Here is a 10,000-nt window from a genome sequence, read left to right as displayed (position 1 = left end):
GGATGAAATGAGAAAATGGGTGAAAAAATGGCAAAGTGTCAAGGGAGAAATTCAGAAACCCAGGCCGAGCTGCCTGGAGCCCAGGGGCGGCTGCAAAGTCTGTGGAGAGCCGCTGTGTCCCTGGATGAAATGAGAAAAAAGGTGAAAAAATGGCAAAGTGTCAAGGGAGAAATTCAGAAACTCAGGCCGAGCTGCCTGGAGCCTCAAAGCGGATAGAAATAGCGTGGAGAGCCGCTGTTAAGCCAGACGCCCTCTGGCGGACACAGGCAGGAGTTGCAGTAAATGCATTGAAGTCAATGGGCGAGAGTAAGCCATGCCTTGCGTCCTGGAGCCCAGGGGCGGTTCTAAAGTCTGTGAGAGCCGCTGTGTCCCTGGATGAAATGAGAAAAAGGGTGAAAAAATGGCAAAGTGTCAAGGGAGCTAGGCAGAAACCCATGCCTAGGGTCCTGGAGCCCAGGGGCCGCGGGAAAGTCTGTGGAGAGCCGCTGTTGCCCTGGATGAAATGAGAAAAAAGGTGAAAAAATGGCAAAGTGTCAAGGGAGAAATTCAGAAACCCATGCCTAGGGTCCTGGAGCCAAGGGGCCGCGGGAAAGTCTGTGGAGAGCCGCTGTGTCCCTGGATGAAATGAGAAAAAAGGTGAAAAAATGGCAAAGTGTCAAGGGAGCTAGGCAGAAACCCATGCCTAGGGTCCTGGAGCCCAGGGGCCGCGGGAAAGTCTGTGGAGAGCCGCTGTGTCCCTGGATGAAATGAGAAAAAAGGTGAAAAAATGGCAAAGTGTCAAGGGAGCTAGGCAGAAACCCATGCCTAGGGTCCTGGAGCCCAGGGGCGGCTGTAAAGTCTGTGGAGTGCCGCTGTGTCCCTGGATGAAATGAGAAAAAGGGTGAAAAAATGGCAAAGTGTCAAGGGAGAAATTCAGAAACCCATGCCTAGGGTCCTGGAGCCCAGGGGCCGCGGGAAAGTCTGTGGAGAGCCGCTGTGTCCCTGGATGAAATGAGAAAAAGGGTGAAAAAATGGCAAAGTGTCAAGGGAGAAATTCAGAAACCCATGCCTAGGGTCCTGGAGCCCAGGGGCGGTTCTAAAGCCTGTGAGAGCCGCTGTGTCCCTGGATGAAATGAGAAAAAAGGTGAAAAAATGGCAAAGTGTCAAGGGAGAAATTCAGAAACTCAGGCCGAGCTGGCTGGAGCCCAGGGGCGGCTGCAAAGTCTGTGGAGAGCCGCTGTGTCCCTGGATGAAATGAGAAAAAAGGTGAAAAAATGGCAAAGTGTCAAGGGAGAAATTCAGAAACTCAGGCCGAGCTGGCTGGAGCCCAGGGGCGGCTGCAAAGTCTGTGGAGAGCCGCTGTGTCCCTGGATGAAATGAGAAAAAAGGTGAAAAAATGGCAAAGTGTCAAGGGAGAAATTCAGAAACTCAGGCCGAGCTGCCTGGAGCCCAGGGGCGGCTGCAAAGTCTGTGGAGAGCCGCTGTGTCCCTGGATGAAATGAGAAAAAAGGTGGAAAAATGGCAAAGTGTCAAGGGAGCTAGGCAGAAACCCATGCCTAGGGTCCTGGAGCCCAGGGGCGGCTGCAAAGTCTGTGGAGAGCCGCTGTGTCCCTGGATGAAATGAGAAAAAGGGTGAAAAAATGGCAAAGTGTCAAGGGAGCTAGGCAGAAACCCATGCCTAGGGTCCTGGAGCCCAGGGGCCGCGGGAAAGTCTGTGGAGAGCCGCTGTTGCCCTGGATGAAATGAGAAAAAAGGTGAAAAAATGGCAAAGTGTCAAGGGAGAAATTCAGAAACCCATGCCTAGGGTCCTGGAGCCAAGGGGCCGCGGGAAAGTCTGTGGAGAGCCGCTGTGTCCCTGGATGAAATGAGAAAAAAGGTGAAAAAATGGCAAAGTGTCAAGGGAGCTAGGCAGAAACCCATGCCTAGGGTCCTGGAGCCCAGGGGCCGCGGGAAAGTCTGTGGAGAGCCGCTGTGTCCCTGGATGAATTGAGAAAAAGGGTGAAAAAATGGCAAAGTGTCAAGGGAGAAATTCAGAAACTCAGGCCGAGCTGCCTGGAGCCCAGGGGCGGTTCTAAAGTGTGTGGAGAGCCGCTGTGTCCCTGGATGAATTGAGAAAAAGGGTGAAAAAATGGCAAAGTGTCAAGGGAGCTAGGCAGAAACCCATGCCTAGGGTCCTGGAGCCCAGGGGCGGCTGCAAAGTCTGTGGAGAGCCGCTGTGTCCCTGGATGAAATGAGAAAAAAGGTGAAAAAATGGCAAAGTGTCAAGGGAGAAATTCAGAAACTCAGGCCGAGCTGCCTGGAGCCCAGGGGCGGTTCTAAAGTCTGTGAGAGCCGCTGTGTCCCTGGATGAAATGAGAAAAAGGGTGGAAAAATGGCAAAGTGTCAAGGGAGCTAGGCAGAAACCCATGCCGAGCTGCCTGGAGCCCAGGGGCGGCTGTAAAGTCTGTGGAGTGCCGCTGTGTCCCTGGATGAAATGAGAAAATGGGTGAAAAAATGGCAAAGTGTCAAGGGAGAAATTCAGAAACCCAGGCCGAGCTGCCTGGAGCCCAGGGGCGGCTGCAAAGTCTGTGGAGAGCCGCTGTGTCCCTGGATGAAATGAGAAAAAAGGTGAAAAAATGGCAAAGTGTCAAGGGAGAAATTCAGAAACTCAGGCCGAGCTGCCTGGAGCCTCAAAGCGGATAGAAATAGCGTGGAGAGCCGCTGTTAAGCCAGACGCCCTCTGGCGGACACAGGCAGGAGTTGCAGTAAATGCATTGAAGTCAATGGGCGAGAGTAAGCCATGCCTTGCGTCCTGGAGCCCAGGGGCGGTTCTAAAGTCTGTGAGAGCCGCTGTGTCCCTGGATGAAATGAGAAAAAGGGTGAAAAAATGGCAAAGTGTCAAGGGAGCTAGGCAGAAACCCATGCCTAGGGTCCTGGAGCCCAGGGGCCGCGGGAAAGTCTGTGGAGAGCCGCTGTTGCCCTGGATGAAATGAGAAAAAAGGTGAAAAAATGGCAAAGTGTCAAGGGAGAAATTCAGAAACCCATGCCTAGGGTCCTGGAGCCAAGGGGCCGCGGGAAAGTCTGTGGAGAGCCGCTGTGTCCCTGGATGAAATGAGAAAAAAGGTGAAAAAATGGCAAAGTGTCAAGGGAGCTAGGCAGAAACCCATGCCTAGGGTCCTGGAGCCCAGGGGCCGCGGGAAAGTCTGTGGAGAGCCGCTGTGTCCCTGGATGAAATGAGAAAAAAGGTGAAAAAATGGCAAAGTGTCAAGGGAGCTAGGCAGAAACCCATGCCTAGGGTCCTGGAGCCCAGGGGCGGCTGTAAAGTCTGTGGAGTGCCGCTGTGTCCCTGGATGAAATGAGAAAAAGGGTGAAAAAATGGCAAAGTGTCAAGGGAGAAATTCAGAAACCCATGCCTAGGGTCCTGGAGCCCAGGGGCCGCGGGAAAGTCTGTGGAGAGCCGCTGTGTCCCTGGATGAAATGAGAAAAAGGGTGAAAAAATGGCAAAGTGTCAAGGGAGAAATTCAGAAACCCATGCCTAGGGTCCTGGAGCCCAGGGGCGGTTCTAAAGCCTGTGAGAGCCGCTGTGTCCCTGGATGAAATGAGAAAAAAGGTGAAAAAATGGCAAAGTGTCAAGGGAGAAATTCAGAAACTCAGGCCGAGCTGGCTGGAGCCCAGGGGCGGCTGCAAAGTCTGTGGAGAGCCGCTGTGTCCCTGGATGAAATGAGAAAAAAGGTGAAAAAATGGCAAAGTGTCAAGGGAGAAATTCAGAAACTCAGGCCGAGCTGGCTGGAGCCCAGGGGCGGCTGCAAAGTCTGTGGAGAGCCGCTGTGTCCCTGGATGAAATGAGAAAAAAGGTGAAAAAATGGCAAAGTGTCAAGGGAGAAATTCAGAAACTCAGGCCGAGCTGCCTGGAGCCCAGGGGCGGCTGCAAAGTCTGTGGAGAGCCGCTGTGTCCCTGGATGAAATGAGAAAAAAGGTGGAAAAATGGCAAAGTGTCAAGGGAGCTAGGCAGAAACCCATGCCTAGGGTCCTGGAGCCCAGGGGCGGCTGCAAAGTCTGTGGAGAGCCGCTGTGTCCCTGGATGAAATGAGAAAAAGGGTGAAAAAATGGCAAAGTGTCAAGGGAGCTAGGCAGAAACCCATGCCTAGGGTCCTGGAGCCCAGGGGCCGCGGGAAAGTCTGTGGAGAGCCGCTGTTGCCCTGGATGAAATGAGAAAAAAGGTGAAAAAATGGCAAAGTGTCAAGGGAGAAATTCAGAAACCCATGCCTAGGGTCCTGGAGCCAAGGGGCCGCGGGAAAGTCTGTGGAGAGCCGCTGTGTCCCTGGATGAAATGAGAAAAAAGGTGAAAAAATGGCAAAGTGTCAAGGGAGCTAGGCAGAAACCCATGCCTAGGGTCCTGGAGCCCAGGGGCCGCGGGAAAGTCTGTGGAGAGCCGCTGTGTCCCTGGATGAATTGAGAAAAAGGGTGAAAAAATGGCAAAGTGTCAAGGGAGAAATTCAGAAACTCAGGCCGAGCTGCCTGGAGCCCAGGGGCGGTTCTAAAGTGTGTGGAGAGCCGCTGTGTCCCTGGATGAATTGAGAAAAAGGGTGAAAAAATGGCAAAGTGTCAAGGGAGCTAGGCAGAAACCCATGCCTAGGGTCCTGGAGCCCAGGGGCCGCGGGAAAGTCTGTGGAGAGCCGCTGTGTCCCTGGATGAAATGAGAAAAAAGGTGAAAAAATGGCAAAGTGTCAAGGGAGCTAGGCAGAAACCCATGCCTAGGGTCCTGGAGCCCAGGGGCGGCTGCAAAGTCTGTGGAAAGCCGCTGTTGCCCTGGATGAAATGAGAAAAAGGGTGAAAAAATGGCAAAGTGTCAAGGGAGCTAGGCAGAAACCCATGCCTAGGGTCCTGGAGCCCAGGGGCCGCGGGAAAGTCTGTGGAGAGCCGCTGTGTCCCTGGATGAAATGAGAAAAAAGGTGAAAAAATGGCAAAGTGTCAAGGGAGCTAGGCAGAAACCCATGCCGAGCTGCCTGGAGCCCAGGGGCGGCTGTAAAGTCTGTGGAGTGCCGCTGTGTCCCTGGATGAAATGAGAAAAAGGGTGAAAAAATGGCAAAGTGTCAAGGGAGAAATTCAGAAACTCAGGCCGAGCTGCCTGGAGCCCAGGGGCGGTTCTAAAGTGTGTGGAGAGCCGCTGTGTCCCTGGATGAATTGAGAAAAAGGGTGAAAAAATGGCAAAGTGTCAAGGGAGAAATTCAGAAACTCAGGCCGAGCTGCCTGGAGCCCAGGGGCGGTTCTAAAGTGTGTGGAGAGCCGCTGTGTCCCTGGATGAATTGAGAAAAAGGGTGAAAAAATGGCAAAGTGTCAAGGGAGCTAGGCAGAAACCCATGCCTAGGGTCCTGGAGCCCAGGGGCGGCTGCAAAGTCTGTGGAGAGCCGCTGTGTCCCTGGATGAAATGAGAAAAAGGGTGAAAAAATGGCAAAGTGTCAAGGGAGCTAGGCAGAAACCCATGCCTAGGGTCCTGGAGCCCAGGGGCCGCGGGAAAGTCTGTGGAGAGCCGCTGTTGCCCTGGATGAAATGAGAAAAAAGGTGAAAAAATGGCAAAGTGTCAAGGGAGAAATTCAGAAACCCATGCCTAGGGTCCTGGAGCCAAGGGGCCGCGGGAAAGTCTGTGGAGAGCCGCTGTGTCCCTGGATGAAATGAGAAAAAAGGTGAAAAAATGGCAAAGTGTCAAGGGAGCTAGGCAGAAACCCATGCCTAGGGTCCTGGAGCCCAGGGGCCGCGGGAAAGTCTGTGGAGAGCCGCTGTGTCCCTGGATGAATTGAGAAAAAGGGTGAAAAAATGGCAAAGTGTCAAGGGAGAAATTCAGAAACTCAGGCCGAGCTGCCTGGAGCCCAGGGGCGGTTCTAAAGTGTGTGGAGAGCCGCTGTGTCCCTGGATGAATTGAGAAAAAGGGTGAAAAAATGGCAAAGTGTCAAGGGAGCTAGGCAGAAACCCATGCCTAGGGTCCTGGAGCCCAGGGGCGGCTGCAAAGTCTGTGGAGAGCCGCTGTGTCCCTGGATGAAATGAGAAAAAAGGTGAAAAAATGGCAAAGTGTCAAGGGAGAAATTCAGAAACCCAGGCCGAGCTGCCTGGAGCCCAGGGGCGGCTGTAAAGTCTGTGGAGTGCCGCTGTGTCCCTGGATGAAATGAGAAAAAAGGTGAAAAAATGGCAAAGTGTCAAGGGAGCTAGGCAGAAACCCATGCCTAGGGTCCTGGAGCCCAGGGGCGGTTCTAAAGTCTGTGAGAGCCGCTGTGTCCCTGGATGAATTGAGAAAAAGGGTGAAAAAATGGCAAAGTGTCAAGGGAGAAATTCAGAAACTCAGGCCGAGCTGCCTGGAGCCCAGGGGCGGCTGTAAAGTCTGTGGAGAGCCGCTGTGTCCCTGGATGAAATGAGAAAAAGGGTGAAAAAATGGCAAAGTGTCAAGGGAAAAATTCAGAAACCCATGCCTAGGGTCCTGGAGCCCAGGGGCGGCTGTAAAGTCTGTGGAGAGCCGCTGTGTCCCTGGATGAATTGAGAAAAAGGGTGAAAAAATGGCAAAGTGTCAAGGGAGCTAGGCAGAAACCCATGCCTAGGGTCCTGGAGCCCAGGGGCGGCTGCAAAGTCTGTGGAGAGCCGCTGTGTCCCTGGATGAAATGAGAAAAAGGGTGGAAAAATGGCAAAGTGTCAAGGGAGCTAGGCAGAAACCCATGCCGAGCTGCCTGGAGCCCAGGGGCGGCTGTAAAGTCTGTGGAGTGCCGCTGTGTCCCTGGATGAAATGAGAAAAAGGGTGAAAAAATGGCAAAGTGTCAAGGGAGAAATTCAGAAACTCAGGCCGAGCTGCCTGGAGCCCAGGGGCGGTTCTAAAGTGTGTGGAGAGCCGCTGTGTCCCTGGATGAATTGAGAAAAAGGGTGAAAAAATGGCAAAGTGTCAAGGGAGAAATTCAGAAACTCAGGCCGAGCTGCCTGGAGCCCAGGGGCGGTTCTAAAGTGTGTGGAGAGCCGCTGTGTCCCTGGATGAATTGAGAAAAAGGGTGAAAAAATGGCAAAGTGTCAAGGGAGCTAGGCAGAAACCCATGCCTAGGGTCCTGGAGCCCAGGGGCGGCTGCAAAGTCTGTGGAAAGCCGCTGTTGCCCTGGATGAAATGAGAAAAAGGGTGAAAAAATGGCAAAGTGTCAAGGGAGCTAGGCAGAAACCCATGCCTAGGGTCCTGGAGCCCAGGGGCCGCGGGAAAGTCTGTGGAGAGCCGCTGTGTCCCTGGATGAAATGAGAAAAAAGGTGAAAAAATGGCAAAGTGTCAAGGGAGCTAGGCAGAAACCCATGCCTAGGGTCCTGGAGCCCAGGGGCGGCTGCAAAGTCTGTGGAAAGCCGCTGTTGCCCTGGATGAAATGAGAAAAAGGGTGAAAAAATGGCAAAGTGTCAAGGGAGCTAGGCAGAAACCCATGCCTAGGGTCCTGGAGCCCAGGGGCCGCGGGAAAGTCTGTGGAGAGCCGCTGTGTCCCTGGATGAAATGAGAAAAAAGGTGAAAAAATGGCAAAGTGTCAAGGGAGCTAGGCAGAAACCCATGCCTAGGGTCCTGGAGCCCAGGGGCCGCGGGAAAGTCTGTGGAGAGCCGCTGTGCCCCTGGATGAAATGAGAAAAAGGGTGAAAAAATGGCAAAGTGTCAAGGGAGCTAGGCAGAAACCCATGCCTAGGGTCCTGGAGCCCAGGGGCCGCGGGAAAGTCTGTGGAGAGCCGCTGTGTCCCTGGATGAAATGAGAAAAAAGGTGAAAAAATGGCAAAGTGTCAAGGGAGCTAGGCAGAAACCCATGCCTAGGGTCCTGGAGCCCAGGGGCCGCGGGAAAGTCTGTGGAGAGCCGCTGTGTCCCTGGATGAAATGAGAAAAAAGGTGAAAAAGTAACAAAGTGTCAAGGGAGAAATTCAGAAACCCAGGCCGAGCTGCCTGGAGCCTCAAAGCGGATAGAAATAGCGTGGAGAGCCGCTGTTAAGCCAGACGCCCTCTGGCGGACACAGGCAGGAGTTGCAGTAAATGCATTGAAGTCAATGGGCGAGAGTACCCAATGCGCCAAAAAAGTGCTGAAAATATGACAAAGTGTCAAATGAATGGGAGTCAATGGGCGAGAGTACCCAATGCACAAAAAAAGTGCTGAAAATATGACAAAGTGTCAAATGAATGGGAGTCAATGGGCGAGAGTACCCAATGCGCCAAAAAAGTGCTGAAAATATGACAAAGTGTCAAATGAATGGGAGTCAATGGGCGAGAGTACCCAATGCACAAAAAAAGTGCTGAAAATATGACAAAGTGTCAAATGAATGGGAGTCAATGGGCGAGAGTACCCAATGCACAAAAAAAGTGCTGAAAAAGTCCACACGAGCCTAGTCAGAAATGCAGGCCGAGGCGGCTGGAGCCCCAAAGCGGCTATAAAAAGCGTGGAGAGCCGCTGTCGCCCCGGAGAAACGGAGAAAAAGTGCTGAAAAAAGGCCCACGTCCTAACGGACCTAGGCGGAAGTGCAGGCGAGGCGGCAGGAGTCTGAAAACCGCTATAAAAAGCGTGGAGAGCCGCTGTCGCCCCGGAGAAACGTAGAAAAAGTGCTGAAAAAAGGCCTAAATCCTAACGGACCTAGGCGGAAGTGCAGGCGAGGCGGCAGGAGTCTGAAAACGGCTATAAAATGCGTGGAGAGCCGCTGTCGCCCCGGAGAAACGGAGAAAAAGTGCTGAAAAAAGGCCTAAATCCTAACGGACCGAGGCGGAAGTGCAGGCGAGGCGGCAGGAGTCTGAAAACGGCTATAAAATGCGTGGAGAGCCGCTGTCGCCCCGGAGGAACGGAGAAAAAGTGCTGAAAAAAGGCCTAAATCCTAACGGACCGAGGCGGAAGTGCAGGCGAGGCGGCAGGAGTCTGAAAACGGCTATAAAATGCGTGGAGAGCCGCTGTCGCCCCGGAGGAACGGAGAAAAAGTGCTGAAAAAAGGCCTAAATCCTAACGGACCGAGGCGGAAGTGCAGGCGAGGCGGCAGGAGTCTGAAAGCGGCTATAAAACGCGTGGAGAGCCGCTCGGATGATTTTTCAAAGTGTCAAATGAATGGGAGTGAATGGGGCAGAGTACCCAATGTGTAAAAAAAGTGCTGAAAAAACGACAAAGTCCACACGAGCCTAGTCAGAAATGCAGTCCGAGGCGGCTGGAGCCCCAAAGCGGCTATAAAACGCGTGGAGAGCCGCTCGGATGATTTTTCAAAGTGTCAAATGAATGGGAGTGAATGGGGCAGAGTACCCAATGTGTAAAAAAAGTGCTGAAAAAACGACAAAGTCCACACGAGCCTAGTCAGAAATGCAGTCCGAGGCGGCTGGAGCCCCAAAGCGGCTATAAAATGCGTGGAGAGCCGCTCGGATGATTTTTCTAAGTGTGAAATGAATGGGAGTGAATGGGGCGGAGTACCCAATGCGCGAAAAAAGTGCTGAAAAAACGACAAAGTCCACACGAGCCTAGTCAGAAATGAAGGCCGAGGCGGCTGGAGCCCCAAAGCGGCTATAAAATGCGTGGAGAGCCGCTCGGATGATTTTTCTAAGTGTGAAATGAATGGGAGTGAATGGGGCGGAGTACCCAATGCGCGAAAAAAGTGCTGAAAAAACGACAAAGTCCACACGAGCCTAGTCAGAAATGAAGGCCGAGGCGGCTGGAGCCCCAAAGCGGCTATAAAATGCGTGGAGAGCCGCTCGGATGATTTTTCTAAGTGTGAAATGAATGGGAGTGAATGGGGCGGAGTACCCAATGCGCGAAAAAAGTGCTGAAAAAACGACAAAGTGTCAAATGAATGGGAGTGAATGGGCGGAGTACCCAATGCGTGAAAAAAGGTCTGGAAAAACGACAAAGTGTCAAATGAATGGGAGTCAATGGGCGGAGTACCCAATGCGCGAAAAAAGTGCTGAAAAAATGACAAAGTGTCAAATGAATGGGAGTCAATGAGTGTTTTGGTCGACCAGGAAAAAACGCGTTTACGGGAGAGGGTAAATCAGCCGAGAGGGGGGGGGGGGGTATACTTTACCCTCTCCCGT

This window comes from Dunckerocampus dactyliophorus, unplaced genomic scaffold (genome assembly GCF_027744805.1).
Source record: "Dunckerocampus dactyliophorus isolate RoL2022-P2 unplaced genomic scaffold, RoL_Ddac_1.1 HiC_scaffold_24, whole genome shotgun sequence".
Lineage (NCBI taxonomy): Eukaryota > Metazoa > Chordata > Actinopteri > Syngnathiformes > Syngnathidae > Dunckerocampus > Dunckerocampus dactyliophorus.
The sequence above is the reverse complement of the archived record's forward strand: the minus strand, read 5'-3'. Positions refer to the sequence as shown.